A 21,326-nucleotide genomic window follows, 5' to 3' on the forward strand; every position below is an offset into this window, starting at 1 on the left:
CAAGGCAATCACCACAAGCATCATATTGGACCTCAAATGGCTTTGAGAGATCTAATTGTGTGAGCACATGTTGAGAGACAAGATTCTCCTTAAGCTTCTCAAAATCTTCTTGCAATTTTGTAGTCCATGAATACTTAATGTTTCTTTTTGTTAAGCTATGTAATGGGCCTGCTACTATTAGCAAGAATTTTTTCTATGAAGCATCTATAGTATGCCCGCATACCTATGAAGCTTTGTACCTCATGTAGAATCCTTGGATTAGGCCATCCTCTTATTGTCTCTAACTTTGTTGGATCCATACGGGTGCCATCTTTAGAGATAATGTGACCTAACTATTGAATGTCTTGTAGAAAAAAATTCACTTTTCTTTTGATTAATGAAAATCTTATTCTCTCTCACAACTTGAAAAATTACCTGGAGGTGTCGCTTGTACTCCTCAAGAGATTTTGAGTGGCCTGAAGATTTTTGTCCATCATGAGTTTGAATGCGTCTAAAGCATTTGTCAGGCCAAAACTTGTAAATTATCAAATAGATCTTCTACTTGCAGCACGGGAAATCTATTTTTGATAGTGATCTTATTTAGTGCTCTATAGTCGACACACATGTGATATGTGTCGTCTTTCTTTTGCACTAAATGCAATGGTGAACAAAATGGAGAGGAGCTAGACCTCACCATCCTTTTTTTTCCTCCAACACATGCACTTGCCTCATGATCTCCTCTTGTTGAGCTTGTGAAACTCGATAAGGAGGCTTGTTAGGCGGTGAGCTTCTTGATAGGAGCTCAATTGCATGGTCATCATCCCTCATTTTAGAGATAGCTGACTAGGGATGTCATCAATGAAAACATCTTGGAATCCATTTAGTAAATTAGACAACTCTAAATCCTCTTGATTCCCTTTATTGCAAGGGTAGGGTGTTCCCCGACTCATTAGCATCTATGTACATGCATTTTTCCCTGTAGGTGAAGTAGATTCTCCTTTCAAGGAAATTCATGTTGGAAGCCATGCGATTAAACCATGGTGCCCCAACGACAACATTCTCATGTTTGAGAGGGAAGATGAAGAAATCCTTTTTTTCCACATAGCTTTGGACATGAAGCCTAAGTTTTCCAATTAAAAGTAACTGAGACATCTTGTCCCTTGATCTAGATGCATTGGCTTTCAATGTATCTCCCATCTCGTGGGCTTGTATGCCTATCTTAGTGGTCAACTCCGTGGATATGAAGTTATGAGTTGAACCAGGGTCAAACAAAACAAAGGAATCTTGTATGCCTATCTTTGCGGTCAATTCTCTTGGGGCAAGGACGATAACCATGGCCTTGCTCCCCACACTTAAAACATTTGTGGTCCTTACTAAAAGCTTATAGCTCTTTAGGAGAGAGTTTATATTTACCTTTGTAAAGTCCCTTCTCCTCGGACCAATTGTTGTTGTGGTTGGAATAGACTTGGTAAGAATTTTGGGCATTGGTTTTCCCCTAGGTATCATTTTTGTCTTTATTTTCCATGGGATTGTCATTCCATCTAGCCCCTTGTTGAAAATTGATGCACGAAGCAACCATGGTGTGGTGGATTACTTTGGTGATAGGACCAGGCCATTGAGAGTTGGCATACTTGGCCATCTCTTTGGGTAATCCCGCACATAATTTTTGCTTTTGCTCGACAAAGTCTATCTTCTGAAAGATAGTAGCCTTGAGATGTAAATCCCAAAACTTGTCCACATATTTGTGGATAGACTCATTAGAGAGAAGCTTTAAACTTCACCATTTGGTAAGAACTTTTTCCTTTGTATCACTTGCAAGGAATTGATTCATGATGGAAACTCGTAGAGTTTTCCATGTCTTTGGTGCTTCGCCGTTGCCATGAAGGCTAGCCCACCATTGGCGAGCCAATTTTTGGAAGTGCATAGCTACATGGTGTAGCTTGGAGGACTTTGTGAAGCCCTAGTCTCCAAAGGCCCATCAAATTGTTGGATGAAGTCCAGTACTTTGTTGGTAGCACTAAAGGTGCCATCATAGGTGAGAAAAGAGATACTCTTTCCTCCCTCTTGAACTTCTTTAGCTTTTGTGATCGTCGCCATGCAGGGTAAGATTTGCAATGTCCTCCCCTCTTGTATTCTCTAGGAGAATAGCCATATCTTTCATCGGTAGAGGAGGAAGGTGAAGAAAAAGGAGAAGAGGGTGACCTCTTTCTTGCCCTTTTCTTCCTTTGTTTCCTCTCTTCCCTTTTGGAGTGACAATGAGAAGGACTATGGCTTGATAGTTTCCTCTTGGGAGGAGTTGGCGATTGTCTAAACCACCATCTTCATGGAGCCACATCTTTTGAGGAACTTAGGCAGTCATTACTTTCTCATTCTTTGGATTCCTCCTCTCGTATGGGAGAGAGTCTTCTTTTGGGGGTCTCACCAAGAGGCCTCCTAATCTCTCTCTCCTCTTTGAGAGGAAAGGAAATCCCATAAGCAGGAAGTTGTTCAGTAACTTCGGATTGCAAAGAGGGGTTGCCCATAGCTGGTTGCAACCTAGTAACAAGATAATTAACAAACATGAGGGCATCATCATTAACACCTTCATGTGCAAAATCAAAGTTATCAATGTTCATTCTACTCTCTTGTTTATTGTCAGCCATGTTAATTAAACATAGGTATTTACTTAGTGTATGCTTTGGCAATTCAAAACCTTAGTTGCTACTCCTCTTAGCCTTTGAAAATAGGCACTTAAGTATCTACACCCACGGCTCGAATTGGTTAATTATAGAGAGTAGTGGAGTGAGTCTAACATAACGAAGTTGCCAAGGGATAGCTCCTTTCGGACTTCTTATGGCTCAATAATGGTAAAGCAGTAGACAAGTCTAAAAAGACTCCATTATTAAGACCAAAGCTCCCGAGGTGTGCACTATATCCCACACAGTGGGCTCAACAAAACCGATAATAGATCCCAGTCCCACTTTCTATAATATAATCAACAAAATCAACCATTAATTGGCTACTTAAGGACCTCTCTTCTTAAGCAAGAAATAAGAAACCAAATGCTCTGATACCAATCTAATGGAAATGGCCTATGAACTTTGAGAGTAACGAAATTAGGAAATTAGGTGAAGCACTTTTGAGAGATCACTTTGTGAGCATAGCAGGTGAACTTAATTGATGGTAGCAACATAAACATGGTACGTAGTTAACTTGGCATGAACAATACTTTTGCAAGAGAGAGAGAGAGAGTTTAGAGACCATGACAATAGTTGAGGACCGGATTCATATGGAGCCGGTCCCCCCTCCAATAGGCATTTGTATTATAGTTTCTCCCATCAAGAGAGACTTGCTACAATACAATCTTTGTGTTCCTTGTGATCTACATGATGCAATGAAGATGGAAAGCTTCATGCATCACAAGCATAACATAAACGTGTACGCATTTGTATTATAGTTTCTCCCATCAAGAGAGACTTGGTACAATACAACCTTTGTGTTCCTTGTGACCTATGTGATGCAATGAATATGGAAAGCTTCATACATCACAAGCATAACATAAACTTGTAGAAAGCATTAACTATCCCAAGCCTCAGTCCCAAGGCCTCAAACACCTTCGAAGGTGGAGAGAGCTAGCGGGGAATGAGGATAGGGAAGAGGAAGAAGAAACATTCCATAGGAGAAAGAAATAGTTCCTCACTTATCATTACTCTTCTTGCTAGCATACATAATAGCATAGTAATGGAGATGGAGAAAATGGCAAGCTTAAGCATGGAAGCATGGCTCTTGGTTGGATTTGCATTCCATATCCAAGAGTGTTGATGTAGGCTTTCACTCTCAAAAGCTTGGAGAAGGAGGTGATGTTCCTCATCTTTCATCAAGTGAGAATGGACTTGCAAATGAGTGTGTGTGTGTGTGTGTGTGTGTGTGTGTGTGTGTGTGTGTGTGTGTGTGTGTGTGTGTGTGTGTGTGTGTGTGTGTGTGTGTGTGTGTGTGTAGAGTATATCCCCCTAGCACCCCCCTTCCTTGCTTTGTGCGAAATTTCTCCATGCTACAAGCTCATTGGACCCCTCTCCCCTTAGCCAATCACATGCATCATGGAGTCAAGCACATGGGTAGTCCTTTGACAAGTGTCCTCCTTACCCCTTAGAGAGAGAGAGCTTGAAAATATCTAGATATTTGTTAGATGGAAGTAGAAGCTCATTGGACCCCTCTTTAGCCCAACCAGTAGCATTCAAGCACACCATGTGGTTAGCTTAGAGTCTGACATGTGTCCCATGTGCTCTTTTAGAATTCCCCCAATTTTGATATTTTTATGCATATAAAGTTTCTCAAGCAATTTCCTCATTAAGTGTGTAGGTTCTCTTTTTTACTCAAGCATCTTACCCCCCATGCATAGGAAGCTTCTCAAGCAACTTCCTCATTAAATGTGACAAGTACCTCAAATACCTTAGTCATCAAGCATGACAAGCACCTTAGGTGGAGTTCCCACCTCAAGCACATCCCTAGCTTTCCTAATGTTAGATCGGGTTCCCACCTCAAGCACAGCCCTAGCTTGCTTAAGGTTCCTACCTCAAGCACAACCCTAGCTTTCTTAGGTCAAAATGACTTTTAACACTAACCATTGGAGGCGTTTAATGAAGCTAAACCTAAGGTCTTTTAAGCTTCATTAGTTAACCTTGCTCTTTGACAGACCATCTCTCATTTGAGCCCCTTTACCATTGGCCCCGTGTTGAGATACATCCGTAAGCACATGTCTATATTCCAACCCTTGTTCCCATTTACTATCCCATATTAAATGATCAGTTTAATATGAGAAAATCATTTGGGTTGGTTAGTTATTAGATATTTGATGGCACAGTTTTAGCGTACATGATTTTTGTCAAAGAATCCCTAAGAGGCCCTAATGTTTCATCAAAGGTGAATGGTAGGAATCAAGAAGAGTTAGACTTGTCTAACTTTCTAATAGGATTCGAAGTTGTGTTCATCGATGATATCCCTATGGACTTACCTCCAAAACGATGGGATGATGACCATCCAATTCAGCTCCTAATAGGAAGCTCACTGCCTAATCAATCTCCTTATCGAGTTTCACAAGCTCAACAAGAGGAGATCATGAGGCAAGTACAAGAATTGGTAAAGAAAGGGATGGTGAGGCCTAGCTCCTCCCCTTTTGTTCAGCAGTCCTTTTAATGCAAAAGAAATCATACCACATGTTGTGGACTATCGTGCACTAAACCATATCACTATCAAAAACAAATTTCTTGTACCTTGGGTAGAAGGTCTGTTTAATAAGCTACAAAGCACTACCTACTTCAGTAGGATCGACCTTAAAAGTGTCTACCATCAAATAAGGATAGTGAATGAAGATATCCTAAAGATCGTGTTTCCTACAACGTGTGGCCTTTATGAATATCTAGTCATGCCTTTTGGCTTGACTAATGCACCAGCTACATTCAATCGATTGATGGAGAAAGTTTTTAGACCCTACCGAAAATTCAATGGAGTGTTCTTTGATGATATCATCATCTTTCCTTGGAGGAACACAAGCAACATCTCCAAGTGATTTTTCAAGCATTAAGGGAGAATAAGCTTTTTCTCAATCAAAAGAAAAGCTAATTTTTCCTTCAAGAGATTCAATACTTAGGTCATATTATCTCTGAGATGGTATCCGTATGGATCCATCAAAGTTGGAGGTAATAAAAGCATGGCCTAATCCAAGAAATCTACATGAGCTTAGAAGCTTTATTGGTATGTGTGCATACTATAGATGCTTCATAGCAAAATTCTCTCAAATAGAAGGACCATTACATGACTTAACAAAGAAAAACGTTAAGTATTCATGGACTGCTAAGGAGAAAAGTGCTTTCGACAAGCTCAAAGAGAAGCTTACCTCCCAACCAGTCCTTATGCTTTCAGACCTCTCAAAACCATTTGAGGTCCAATGTCATGCTTGTGGTGATTGCCTTGGATAAGTCTTGCTTCAAGAAGGGCATGCCATAGCATATGAGAGCAGAAGGCTCAACACAGATGAACAGGTCTTAGGCATTTATGAGAAAGAGCTATTAGCTATTCTACATGCCCTAGACACATGGAAGCACTATCTATTGGGGACTCCATTTATTTTAAGAAGAGACCATCAAAGTCTCAAGTACTTCATGATGCAAACAAAGCTTTCCAACAAACAAATGAGGTGGGCAAATTTTCTTTCGCAATTTAATTTCCACATTGCTCACATTGTTGGTAGTCACAATCAAGTGGCTGATGCACTTTCACGACCACCAAAAGTTAATGATGTGTCAATAGCAACTCACAATGATCTATCTTCTATGATAGATGAGTATGCTACTGACCCTGACTTTAAAGACATAATGTCATCTCTTGCTTTGGGGAAGAAAGAGGAACCATTCACCTTGCAGGATGGTTATCTTCTCCATGGCAATAGGCTATTTGTTACCCACTCCCTTCGTGACAAAGTCATGTATGAATCCCATGCTCCTCCCTATGCGGGGCACAGAGGCATTCAACCTACTCTTTGAGGAGTAGAGACGTAGTTTTATTGGCCTATCATGAAAGTGGACATACAAGAGTCTGTTTCAAAATATGTGGTATGCCAAAAGACCAAGTATGATAGAGGGAAGCAACCTGGATTACTCCAGCCATTGCCAATTCCTAATTCATCGTGGGAGAGTATATCCATGGATTTTATCTTTGGATTACCCAAGTTTATCCATGGGAATACGGGAATATGGACAATAGTTGACAGGTTTAGCAAGCAAGCACACTTTATCCCTGTCAAGAAGACTATTAAGGCACACCAAATGGCAACTCTCTTCATATCCCAGATTTTCAAACACCATGAATTTCCAACATCCATCATGCCAAATAGAGATCCTAGAATGACCAGTAGATTTTGGAAAGGTCTCTTCAAAAATCTAGGTACAAGGTTGAATTTCTCTTTGGCCTATCACCCACGAACGGATGGCCAAAGTGAGAAAGCCAATCTTACGATTCTGATCTACTAAAGACCTATGTTACAGAAGTAGATCAACGCTCACAATGGGAAAGGTACTTACCCCTTGTAGAGTATGCGTATAATAATACTATCCATACTTCTACAAGAAAAGCACCTTTTGAAATCATAGAGGGAAGACCTAAAAGTCCCTTGCTACTTAAAAGACATGGGAAGATCTTCGCTGCCGATGAGTATAGTCGTGACCTGCAAGCATTTTTTCAAAAGATTAAGGAGGCTATATCCATCTCCCAACTAAGGCAAAAACTTGCTCTACTGACAAGCACAGAAGGGCCTTAACGTTCAAAGAAAATGATTGGGTCTTACTTAAGTTTCCTAAGGCTCAATTGAGGCAAACAACGGGCAAAAAATCCTACCGGCCATCAAAAGTATTATGCTAAACTAGGAAAAAATACTATGGTCCTTTTCAAATTTTGAAGCCAATCAATGAGGTGGCTTATCAACTCAAGTTGCCTAACCATTGTCTCATACACAATGCTTTTCATGTGAGCCTACTTAAGCCCTACAAACGAGAGCCTCCAAATGAACCAATTATTGAAGACCCTCCCAAAATCGAAGACCAAGAAGAGGTACTACAACCCGAAGCTATCCTTCGACATGAAGACAAGGTCTACGATTATCCCACGGTATCTTATTAAGTTCAAAAATTATCCTTTTGAAGATGCTAGATGGATGCAAGGAATCTAGCTTAAGGATAGTATGAACCTTGTCAACACTTACAATGCTACATTAGAGTAAGAAAATGTACATGTTTCTTTTAAATGATCAATGTTTTTGTCTTATAAGACTAATTCTCTCTTTACTGTGCACAAATTTAAGTAGTATGCATACTAAGAATCATGTTTGGGATGACGACGTCTCTCAAACACCATGTAGAATTTGTCACTCTACTTGGGAGGATGAAATGGACTAAAGAGCAGATATGCTTACGGCAGCAATGTCTCCCCAGCAGCAAATGGATTAGTCATCCATCTTGTAATGATGTCGTAGGGTAAAAATGGATCCTCTACCCGCTAAGACAAATTGACTAATGACTATGGCTTTATCTCTTTTACCTCATAGTACTCGAGGACGACTATGATTTCAAGAGAGAGGTAATGTCATTAAATCTAATATCTAACCAACCGAAATTATTTTCTCATATTAAAGTGATCATTTAATGTGGGATGATAAACGGAAACAAGGGTTAGAATATAGACATGTGTTTACGGATCTATTTCAACACGGCCAATGGTAAAGGGTCCAAATGAGAGATGGTCTGTCAAAGAGGAAGGTTAACTAATGGAGCTTAAAAGACCTTAGGGTTAGCTTCATTAAATACCTCCAATGGTTAGTGTTAAAAGTCCTTTGACCTAGGCTGGGAACCCGACCTAAACTTGCCTTTGATCTTAGGCAAGCTAGGGTTGAGCTTGAGGTGGGAACCCGACCTAAACTTGACCTTAGGCAAGCTAGGGTGAGCTTGAGGTGGGAACTCCACCTAAGGTTCTTGTCATGCTTGATTACTAAGGTACTTGAGGTGCTTGTCATATTTTATGAGGAAGGTGCTTGAGAAGCTTCCCATCCATGGGGTTAAGTTGCTTGAGTCAAAAAGAGACCCTACAAACTTAATGAGGAAGGTGCTTGAGAAGCTTCCTATGCATGAAAGTCCCAAAGTTAGGGGAATCTTTGACCTAACATTCCACTCACCCAAAGGGCATCCCTTTTTTCAAAGGGCACATGGGACACATGTCAGATTCTCCTTAAGCTTAACCACATGGTGTGCTTGAATGCTATTGGTTGGGCTAAAGAGGGGTCTAATGAGCTTCTAATTCTATCCAAAAAATATCTAGATCTTTTCAAGCTCTCTCTCTCTAAGGGTTAAGGAGGACACTTGTCAAAAGACTACCCATGTACTTGAATGCATGATGCACGTGATTGTCTAGGGGGAGAGGGGTCCAATGAGCTTGCAGCATGTGGAAAATTCATAACTCGCCCCAAGAAAGCAAGGGGGGTGCTAGGGGGATATACTCCACACACACACAAACACTCATTTGGGGGAGCTATTCTCACTTGGTTGAGGAACTCCACCTCCTTCTCCAAGCTTGTGAGAAGTGAGAGCCTACACCAACACTCTTGGCTATGGAATGCCAATCCAACCAAGAGCCATGCTTCAATGCTTAAGCTTGCCATCTTCTCCATCTTCATTATGTATGCTAGGAAGAAGAGTGATGATAAGTGAGGAGGTATTTCTTTCTCGTATGAAATGTTTCTTCTTCCTCTTACCTATCCTCATTTCCCGCTAGCTCTCTCCACCTTCGAAGGTGTTTGAGGCCTTGGGACTGAGGCTTGGGATAGTTAATTCTTTATACAAAGTTTATGTTATGCTTGTGATGCATGAATATTTCCATCTTCATTGCATCACCTAGGTCACAAGGAACACAAAGATTGTATTGTACCAAGTCTCTCTTGATGGAAGAAACTATAATAAAAATGCCTATTGGAGGGGGGGACCGGCTCCATATGAATCCGGTCCTCAACTATTGTCATGTTCTCTAAACTCTCTCTATCTTACCAAAGTATTGTTCATGCCAAATTAACTAAGTACCATGTTTATGTTGCTACCATAATTAAGTTCACCCGCTATGCTCACAAAGTAATCTCACAAAAGTGCTTCATCTAATTTCCTAATTCCGCTACTCTTAAAATTCATAGGCCATTTCCATTACAACCTCAGTGGTGGAAGACGAAGTGAAATTTTGGAGACATGATCTCCAAGAGACTTCCGCTCCGACAAACAAGAAAACGTAGCCAAATGTGGATCGCCTAGTGTCCACACAACCCACATAATCGAAATCAGTGTATCCAACTATGGATGCATCATTGTTCCTAACGTGTAAGCACTTGCTGACTGAGTCTTTGATGTATCTCAAAATGTGCTTCACTGCTTCCCAATGCTTTCTGCCTTGATTTTCCATAAGTTTACTAACCACTCCCATTGCATATGCAATGTCTGGCCGTGTACTAACCATGGCAAACATGAGACTGCCAACTACCAAAGAATACGACAGCTTTTCCATCTCTACCTTTTCAGCATCTGATTTGGGAAAATCATGCTCGCTAAGTTTTTTGTATGCAACCATTGGGTACTCAATGCTTTCCCCCCTTGCATATTAAAACGTTGCAAGACCTTGTGAATATACTCTTCCTGTGAAAGTTCAAGTATACCACGTTTGCAATCTCTTCTGATACGCATACCAAGAAAGTGATGTGCATCACCCAAATATTTCATAGCAAAATCTTTGCTTAAGGCTTCCTTGAGAAGTGCAATCTCATCTTTTGGCTTCCCGGCTTTGAGCATATCATCCTTATACAAAATTGGAATGATGAGGGAGCCATTGTTCAACCTGCAAGGAGATGGAGTTTCAAGCTCTAGTTGCCTTGTCGTCTTTTGAATGCCGGATGTCGCTTCATGTTCCAAGGAAACTCCACAAGGCAGTGGTTACATCTGACACTTTGCCTTTTTCTCCATAGTGCTACTGAGAAGGCAGAGAACCAGTTGTTGATCCATCAATTATAGGATGAGGGGCAAGCTGTGGTGTTAATGTGTGTTGAGAAGTAGCCATGGATGACACAAGAGCGCATCCAATGTAAGCCTCGCATGGGGTTCCTTGCAGAGTATGCGAGTAAGGATTGATTCCTTAATGTTGCTTCTGATGCCATCGTGAATGCGGCGGATCAAGAGGATATTTTGTGGTTTGATGTCAAAAGCTCACTTAGGCTGGGTTCAGATTGAACTGACGAAAGAAACCATCCTTCGCAAATTTGCCGCCGCCTAGTGTGAACAGAGTGGAGGAGGAAAAGCGAAAAAGTGAAGGGGGCTGAGAGAGGCCATTAACTCTTCAAGGGGGGGGGGGGTTCGGAAGAAAAATGGAGGGCCCGGCGGAAGAGTGCCTCAACTCAAAACAATCAGATTTCACCATGGAGCATCCACGCCTCTTTGCGTTTCTCTTTCGCCGCCTAGTCTGAACCCACCCTTAGCACATCTTCCAAGAACCAAGTAGCCAGCCGGCTGTCCCCGTCACAACCTGTCCACCTCCATGGAAGCGGATTGAGTCCGGCTTTGAGCTACTCCATCTTGAGGGCCTACATAGAGCGCTGCACAGATCCTTTCTTTGGGTCTGGGATCTTAGTGCTTAATAAATATCAAACACTGGCCACTCTTTGCAAGCGCGCGTGCGCACGTGTGTGTGTGTGTGTGTGTGTGTGTGTGTGTGTGTGTGTGTGTGTGTGTGTGTGTGTGTGTGTGTGTGTGTGTGTGTGTGTGTGTGTGTGTGTGTGTGTGTGTGTGTGTGTGTGTGTGTGTGTGTGTGTGTGTGTGTGTGTGTGTGTGTGTGTGTGTGTGTGTGTGTGTGTGTGTGTGTGTGTGAGAGAGAGAGAGAGAGAGAGAGAGAGAGGGGGGGGGGGGAGAGACCCGTCCAGAACGAGGTAGGAATTGAGACTGGTTTGATGTTTGTGGTAGAATATTCTAGGGGTATTGAATTGGGTGATGTATTTAGGAGGGAATGCACATTCAAATGTGCTATATTATTGCATCATAACTTTATTTCAATTCACGTCATCCAATCACAGTCACCTTGGAGAAAGGGATCATATATCCGGTGGTTAGAAATAAATTACGTTTAGTGATATCCCAGATACAAATATCTCATTGAATAGTGGGAAATTAGGGGAATTCAATGCAATAACCTTTAAATTAAAGTCAGTTTATTTGTTTCTCGAGCGCTACATGTATGGTTGTCTGTCATGGATCATCAAACAGATTGATAAATTCGGCGTTGTATTGCCTCAGAACCATGGCTTGATCTCCTGATGTTAATAACATGGGTATTTATAGGCTGTAGTTGGTGATTGCTTGCCGCAATGCTCTGTAGGGAGCTAAATGCAAGGTAGTATGGGCTTTGTAACTGCTAAGTATGACACATCCCCTGCTAGTTTGTGGCTCCAATACAAAGGTGAATGATGTGATATCGAGTGGAACTCCACCCGTACTGATGCCCATGAGTGTCATGTACTAGTATGTTCGCCATATCGGTGTTTGGGTTAGTGATGAGCGGAGTGAATATGGTGCCTTCCGCTATGGGGACGCCGAACTCAAGATGCCCATTATCTTGCGACCTTGCATAGGGAAGGTAGTAGCCCAATGTATTGTCTGGCTGATGCAAGTTTGCTTGAATCTAACCTTGGTAGCAGAAATCCGTGTTCCGATCCAAGGTGAGTACTGTTGAAGATGATGAAACAGGAAACAGAAGGAAGATAGCAACTCAGAGTAGGAAGAAGATGGAGAAGGAGAAGACACAGAGCTTGTGTACGTCTCTGTGTAGTATCTCTCTCTGTATTAGAATAATAGAGTATATACAAACTCAAAGCTACAAAGCTTATATGAAACCCTAAGAGATAAGGTGTCCTTTCACACCAGATGTCCAGGGGGAAAAACCCAGTGGGAGAAAAGTGCCCCTGGTGAAGCGCGTATACACACTAACACTACTACATGTCTACAAATCCCCCCTATAGTGATAGTGTGAATCCGTACAAGGTAGAAGATCATCATGTGTATGAGAGTAAGCCCAAAGCTTTTCGGAAAGCTTCAAACTTTTCTCATGATAACGCCTTTGTAAATAGATCTGCAATGTTATCCTGTGTAGGACAGTAAGTTAGTGTGATCTCCCCTGCATGTAGCCTTTCCCTGACATAGTGGTAGTGAACCTCTATGTGCTTTGTTCTTGCATGAAATACTGGATTCCTTGCAACTGCCATGGCACTCTGACTGTCAGTGAAAATGGTAGTGGGTGCGTGTTGACACTCACAAAGATCTGCCAATAACCTGCGTATCCATACACAATCAACTGTTGCCGTGAAAGCTGCCCTGTACTCAGCTTCACAAGTTGATGTAGCCACTGTGGGTTGCTTCTTGCTTAGCCAAGATATACATGCATTTCCCAAGAAAAAACAATTGCCACTTGTGGAATGTCGTGTGTCAAAATCACCAGCCCAATCTGAATCGCTGTAACCAAGAAGCTGCATAGAACTGTGCTTTCCATACATATCCCCCCTTGGAAAGAACATGGCAAGATTAGGGGTACCTGAAAGGTAACGAAGTATGCGCTTCACAGCCTGCCAATGATGCATACCTGGGCTGTGCATAAATCTGCTTGCTTGTGAAACCCCAAATTGAATGTCTGGACGAGTGTTGCCTGCCAAATATATCAAGCAACGAACCGCTCCTGCATAAGTATGTACATCAAAAGGTTCTCCAGCATCGTGCATGCTCAACTTTGATGAGCATAGTGATGAGCGGAGTGAATATGGTGCCTTCCGCTATGGGGACGCCGAACTCAAGATGCCCATTATCTTGCGACCTTGCATAGGGAAGGTAGTAGCCCAATGTATTGTCTGGCTGATGCAAGTTTGCTTGGATCTAACCTTGGTAGAAGAAATCCGTGTTCCGATCCAAGGTGAGTACTCCAACCGGTCCCATGAACGAAATCCAACAATTGCTATATGTGATCTAGCATGCTATTGCAAGAAAAAACAAATGAAGTGTGAATCAAGAGGGTAGCCCTGCTTGGTTTACAAGGAGAGGATGCACTGCAAATAGGAAGTTGTCTGCAACGTAAGACAAGGGAAGGAGTTGACGGCGGAACAGAGAGAGAGAGAGAGAGCGATTTTAACAAGGGAAAATATATCAAATAGCGCGCTTTCAAAGAAGGTGATGGTGTTGATGGTTTCTAGAGGTTAAGTATTCATGCTAAAAAGATAAAATAACACAATAATAAGAACCAAGCTAATGGGAATGGGATCATGCTAGCTAGGGTGGATGGAAGACAAACATAATGCACACAAGTGAGTGTGTGTAGGCTAGATTTTTACTTGAACTCATAAACACGACCTTGAGTAGTTTGCTAACCCATCACAAGATCACCATAATCAAGAGAGATGTAATGCAAACTTGATTGAATTTGTTTATTCATGAAATAAGCTTTAAGTAGCTCTACAACCTTGCACCACTACATGTGGGATAATTCCACATTTTTTGTCATTCACTCACACTCTAGTGACTCTAGGACAAAGCTCATACCTTACAATCCTCCCCTTGAGGTTTGGACTAGGACAATACATTGAAGATTAATTCTTTATCCACTAAGGATGACACATAGTATCCACACACGATGTCAATGCATATCCACAAAGGAAGGCAGATCCACAAAGGATGACAAAAATACTCCCTTGGGCTTTGGGCTACAACTTGATGAAGAAAGACAACTCTCCAATCGAGGATCAAAGACACCGCTCTAATCCAAGAGAAAAATTTTGAAAAATGTCTACTTGTCTTCTACAATGCTTTGTCTTCAACTACTTCATGGTCTTTGACGGTTTGTTGCAGATAGACCTCTCGAGTGTGTATGTGTGCGTGCGTGTGCGTGTGTACTCGTTTGTAGGTGAGTGTAGGTGTGAGATTAGGTGTGAAAGCCTCCGATAATGTATGCGCATACACTCTGTACCAGCGGGTTGTGCATGCACAGACATCGTGAGGTATGTGTATAAATACTTTAAGCAGAGCTCGCATCCCAGCTTGCGACCCAAATGGGTAGCACTTACTTCACATGCCAATTTTGTCAAGGACACCAACTTTACTTAATAGCTATCCACCATAGGAAGGCCGATTTTAGGAATGTGGTGGTACTCAATATCCACTACCATATTAAGATGAGGAAAATGCAATCCAGCTATATATCGAAATTCTAGCTAAATATCCAAGGTTTTCTTCAAGTGAATTACAAAGCCAGTAGGGAATACAAAAAATCCGTGAATTTATTGGAAAGCAACCACCCACTCTATTTAGAAGGTAGATAAAGTTTTGCACATAAAAAAACTTTTTCATGCAAATAATGTATCTCTAATCCTCATAATTTTCCGATCATACTGCTACACTCGGAGGCGTGGAGTTCCCTGTAAAATAGCAAAATAACACGTTGCAACCATAAAACCGACAGATCCGCATACCTGACTAGTCTCGTAGCATAGAATCGAAGCCATAAGTGAACACACACACACACACACACACACACACACACACACACACACAGAGAGAGAGAGAGAGAGAGAGCGAGACAGCGCACTTGCAGGCGCACCTCCTAGAGCGGAGTGCTACGCCGGCGCAGCGAGAGAGGGAAGAGAGGAGAGGAGAAGAATAACGCAGACACTGGGTGCAATCTCCCCCCGTGCAAGAGTGACCATTTCCCTCTTGCACGGATTTGTTTTATAGATTTCTTGAATGGTCAAATTGGTTACAAACTGGTCGGCCGGTCATAAATGGCCAAACCTCATAAAGAGCACATGAATAATAAAATGTACATAAAATATGATATCCTTTTGCAATAGCCTAGCTCGGTCAAGCCTTTTCCACCTATCAGAGCTGCAATAAATAATAAGATATCAATTCCATAACATACCTCTCCGTTGGAAAGCAACTGTCCTCAGTTGTGAAGATACAAATCTGCAAACAGTACTTGTCAAAAACAATGATTAGAAATCTGTAGCAAATAGTAAAAGAAAAATCCATACAATTAGACAACATTTCTTATGCCTGCCGTCATCCACATACTACCTATTCTAGTGTCCCATACCACTAGAATAAGCAGTATATGTCATATCCTGATGAATCGGGATATCATTGGTCACACTCATCATCCCGGGGGATTCACTCTATATACAAAATGGGATGCCACCTACGAGCGGACAACTTTGATAAAACCCCTATATATGACTCATATTAGGGAATATGACCCCCCTTTCTACGCTTATACGACAATCAATGCAGAAAACTATCTTACATATAAAACTCAGGTCTCACATGATCTAACTGAGTAAAACTATTCAAAGAGCGTGTAGCATAGTGACTAGCAACCTACTAAGAAACCACTTGTGTTGATCCAATTTTGACCCATCCAAATTACTCAAAAAACATGGTTATAAAGTTGTGCTAGGTTCTCCGTGTAAATTTGCATCTATGCAAACTCTTTATAGCTTTCATCCCTCAACAAATGAATTATAATCACAAAACAAGCAATTGATACAAATCAATGTTAGTTCTTGCATGTATCTATTGGCTCACAAGTTTGAGGGCAGAGTCTTTTGGGAAGCCATGATTTTGCAACACAAAAAAGTCCTCTCAATTTTTCCTTTTCTCACTTCTCCCCTCCCCCCTCTTCCACCCCACCCCATATATATGATACCCCCTTCTTTATTTTTAAGCTTGGGAGATAAATTATTGGGGGCCTGCCCCTAACTTATATGCTTATGTAACTTGTAAAAAAAAACCCTCCCCTGTACTTACGTGGTGCGGTAAGTTTTCCATGGTGAATCCCCCGGGAATCATCATTCAATAATCCATTGATCTTATCAATCTCAAGTCCAACTCCATAAATACTGTCGCGGCAAAAAATTATCATATACCAATTCCAAATCCCATGTCCAAATCCAAATCCAAAATATCTTGCATTTCCTATACGCGGGTAACAAAATCATACCAGTTACAATGGTGGCCAGCCACACTGCAGCATGATTTTGGGATCGGTGTTGCCTAAATCGGCGAATCTACACCAATAAGATGTGCTGCCTAAATCGGCGAATCTGCATTTGGTATAAGTTTAAAAATCATGAATCTACAATTTATCAATGTGCTGCCTACATCGGCGAATCTGCACTAGGATGAGCATTTGCACACTGCCTAAACCGGCGAATCTGTGTGCTTGTGACCAATGGACTAGACAAGACATAAAGGAGAAAAAAAAATATTTACTACATTGTCGATATCACAGTGCAGTATATCATCAAAGGACTTACAAATGGTTGTGCACTATCCCAGAGCACCTTAGCTCACATGAGTAGCTACATAGCTTACTGACAAATCATCTCAACAAAAATTTCTTTCAATACAATTAGAGGGCATGACCTTAGTAGTGTAAGAGGGTATCATAAAATCGGATAAAATATGGTTAGGAGATTAGTACGAAAGGTGTAAAAATAAGTTTGCAAAATAAAGTAAAGAGATTACTTATCTAACGTCCTTGCATTATGGTCTGCATAGTTTTTTTAAAAAAATTATAAAAAGAATCCGTAAATGAGTTAAAGAAATGTAATAAAAACAAATGAAGATCATGATAAAAATCATTTGATTAAGGTCAAGTAAGACAGATACTTTAATTTCCTTAAAATTGTGGTAAACCAAATAAAGGTAATAGTGTTGAGCAGTGCTATTGTACAGCAACTAGTAAAATATAACAATGTGCCATTTGAAGAGGAGGAAACCTAGAAAATCTTCAAATTTTTAAAAGTGCAACCAATTGTTAGTCACCAATTAAGAGTGCATGACATTGAACGTTGATCGATACAAGGAATTGTAGAAAGAGCATGCAATATAGCCTAGCCGGAATTAGATGAAGTTGCAAAAAGTGGTCACTGAGCAAGCTGGCAGTAGGAGTATGAGCATAGAACATTTTGTACCAGCTTGTGCTAATTAAAACATTAATCAAGTGAAAATAAAATCCTAACAACATTGCTAGGTAGTGCAAAGGATTTAAAAAAATATTGTGCTACGTACCGAAGAAAGATCATGCAAATCAAGCCATAAAAATAGTGTGATGGAATTCATTGACGATATTAGAGTTATATAAACCTAAGTCTTATGATCACTTTATGAAGCGTGATTGTAGTCGTCTCCAGCATATCATTTCGTAGTTGTGTTCCAAATACTCTCTGCCTTAATTAGTGTTGTTACCCACCGCAAATTTGTACCATTCGTCAATATCTAGTCACATTGTAATCATCGATGGGACATATCATCAATGTAATTATGAGGGGGGGGGCTCTGTTGTGGAGGTGTCAGATGTAGCAGACGAGGGGGAAAGAGCGAGAAATGAAATGAAATAGAATGTTACATTCAACACCTTCAAATGCCAAAATTACATTTGAGTCAAAAAGGAAATATGTCCTCGAGTCTCCCAATGGCTTTCATGCTCGTGCATTCAGGCCGTCTCTCCCCAAATGGTGTCTTCGTTCGAGAGATGGCTTGGATTTTGGGAAGGCGCTAGGGCATTGACGGCTTCCTTGGATGATAAACAACTATCATATTTTCCTCCACTGGAGCGCTTTGCATCGCTTTGGCCTGCATCTGACGGGATAGACATTCGTCATGCATTGGACGATTTATTTATCACTGTAGATTCGCTAGCTGATCTTTTGATCATTTCTTTAAGTTTATGGGTGCACGAAGCAGAAGAAAATACAGTTGCACAGACATCGTGCTTTTAGATACCTTTGTTGCGCAGGAGGTATGTGATAGACCCGTATGTCTGTGCGTGTGTTTGGGAACGGTGAAGGAAAAAGGGCAACTGGCAATTTCACATGGAGGACAATGGGGAACTTGAGAATGCCCTCAATAACCCCAAGAAGGTCAAAAGATCACAGACACTATTCAACAGATGTTTGGTGATATGGTTTTAGATGAGACAAAGTATGGCTTTGTGAGCAATTACAATCCTTATATATATATATATATATTATTATTATTTTATTATTATTTTATTATTATTTTATTTTATTTTTTTAAAGAGCTACAAATGCTACTATGAAGACCTTGGAATATTCTCCTGTGGTTAAAATTGGATCCACTCCTCTTGCTGCACTCTTGTATGTCTTGGTAGAAGCCTACAATCATCGAGGTGACAAAAAAACTGTCTTGGGAGGTCATAGGTGCCAGATCATCTGTGTATCCTCCGGTTATTGAAGTGACTTCAACCACAAACCGTGCAAATAGTGTGAGTGTCTGTGCAAAAAAAGAGCAAGAACATATGGGGCTACTAGTTCTTCAAGAAAAAAACAAGAGGCAGTGTGCACGGATGGAAAACATATCTCCTACCAGGCTACCATCTTGAAGTATCGAATTTCCACGTCTTCACGTCTTGATGTCCTCACGTCTGAAAGTTTCCACAAGCTGCCTGCATATAGCATGAAAGATATTGGTCTTACAGGTCGTTTCACGGTGAGAAGATACAGTATTGTTCTTGAAGATACGGCTGCCATTGGAGTGCCACTTGCTATCAAAACCTTCAACTTGTATCACGATGGTGCAGCGGAGGACTTTGTGAAGGAGCAGATGGCATACCATGCTCTGAAGGTATCGAAAAGGGAGAGATGAGAGATAGACAAGGCATGGTGGTGATGAGATAAAGGAGTGTGCATGGGAGAAGAGAGAGAGAGAGAGAGAGAGAGAGAGAGAGAGAGAGAGAGAGAGAGAGACCATGACATGCAGCTGGTGTGGTCGTGAGTAGTTTAAAACAAAACTACGCCGCAAAGTTTACTAGAGTGTGTGGGCTGGAGCTGGGGTTTAGTGCCAGCCTCATGAGGAGTGGAAGATGGCGCGTGCAGCCTTGGGGTGACGGTCTTGATACTATGCATGCAGTCATTCAACACAGCCAGACGCAAGCATGTGTTAATGAATGGCCGCGTTGATCTAAGGTGTCTGACTAAGGGTCTGATCCGGAGGAGCAAAGGCATGCAAACTAAGGAAATTTTTTGTCACGGTTGGGGAGTGTTGGTGAGTTGCATGGCGGTTGGTGTTCTGTGAGGATGAGGACAGCCGACGTAAAGTCGTGTGGTAATGGTTGCAAGACCTCATGTATTCAAGTGGTTGGGCTGCAGTTTGATGAGAGAGGGAGAGAAAAAGGAGATATTGCGCAACTGGAAACTGCAAGAGGGTTGCATGGCGGCTAGAATGAGTGGGAGGAGAGGAATTAGAGATAGAGTGAGATCAGATGGGGTGCTGGAACCAACAACAAAATGAGGGGGGAGAGAGAGAGAGAGAGAGAGAGAGAGAGAGAGAGAGAGAGAGAGCATGATTGGTTGGCAGTCGAGTGCTGGTGGCACAGGAGTCTGGTGAGGCTGCTTCATGGAATTGTGTGGTTGAACCGAGAGAGAGAGAGAGAGAGAGAGAGAGAGAGAGAGAGAGAGAGAGAGAGAGAGAGAATATGGTTGACAGTGGACCAGAGAAAGAGAGGGGGATTGGGAATTTCAATTGATGCATGGCATCAAGAGGGGCCAGCTGGAAACTACGAGAGAAAGAGAAAGAGCGAGAGAGAGTGTCGAACTCTGCATGCCGGCCGGGGGGGGGGTTTGAGACAATTGGGGAGTTGTGGATGGCACCTATATACCAAGTGCACATCCATCAGTAATGGTCCTTGCCTGCTTGCGCCACCTGCTGTGGTTTTATGTTTCAACTGTGTTCGTTAATTAAAAGAAAACAATAGTATGGCTTTCTCACAAAACTAATTTGATGGTCGTTCCCACTAAGCGGAGAGATGGTTGATTAGGCAATCGAGTTCCTGTTCTCCTCCCGTTTACTTCTTCACTCGGATAATCACCACGTTCACTTGGGTATATTCCTACAACAATCCGCCATAAAATATGTTGCTACTACTTCTTCTTTTTTTCTGGTCGTTCTATGTGACAAAATTTGATTATACTCGCTATTTACAAAGTGTCATCATGGCTAAATACATTTTCTCTTGCTTTTTTTTCCCATAATATCCTATCTAAGGCCGTATGCTAATCCTTTCTTATTATTGAGTATTTTCATTAAGTTTAATCTGTTCAATTATGATGTTTAATTATCATAATTTCACTAGTAATTACTATATCATAACAATAAATAAGAATTTCTCTTTAATTTCAAAGGTGACTAACTGTTATGCAAGCTGAATCAACTAAAAACATTAACAAGCATGACAGAACAAAAAACTTAGCTGATGCTTGTCAAAATCATTAATCTTGGAGCGTAGCCTATTCTCTGATACCACTGCTACAGCCGGAGGCGTGGAGTTACTGCAAGCTGAATCAACTAAAAACATTAACAAGCATGACAGAACAAAATACTTAGCTGATGCTTGTCAAAATCCTTAATCTTGGAGCGTAGCCTATTCTCTGATACCACTGCTACAGCCGGAGGCATGGAGTTCCCTGTAAAATAGCAAAATGACACGTTGCAACCATAAAACCGATAGATCCGCATACCTGACTAGTCTTGTAGCATATAATCAAATCCATAAGCGAACAGAGAGAGAGAGAGAGAGAGAGAGAGAGAGAGAGAGAGAGAGAGAGAGAGAGAGAGAGAGAGAGAGAGCAAGAGCGAGACAGCTTACGTGCAGGCGCACCTCCTAGAGCGGAGTGCTACGCCGGCACGGCGAGAGAGGGAAGAGAGGAGAGGAGAAGAATAACGCAGACACTGGGTGCAATCTCCCCC

At 41.5% G+C, this 21,326-nt stretch overlaps 1 pseudogene; it reads left to right on the forward strand.

The window, feature by feature from the left end:
• The first annotated feature begins 18,288 nt into the window (after nucleotides 1-18,288).
• LOC147430835 (uncharacterized) lies at nucleotides 18,289-19,226 on the forward strand (annotated as a pseudogene).
• Nucleotides 19,227-21,326: the final 2,100 nt, after the last annotated feature.

Source organism: Adiantum capillus-veneris, chromosome 21 (assembly GCF_014529385.1).
Source record: "Adiantum capillus-veneris isolate H3 chromosome 21, ASM1452938v2, whole genome shotgun sequence".
In the NCBI taxonomy this organism is placed as follows: Eukaryota; Viridiplantae; Streptophyta; class Polypodiopsida; order Polypodiales; family Pteridaceae; genus Adiantum; species Adiantum capillus-veneris.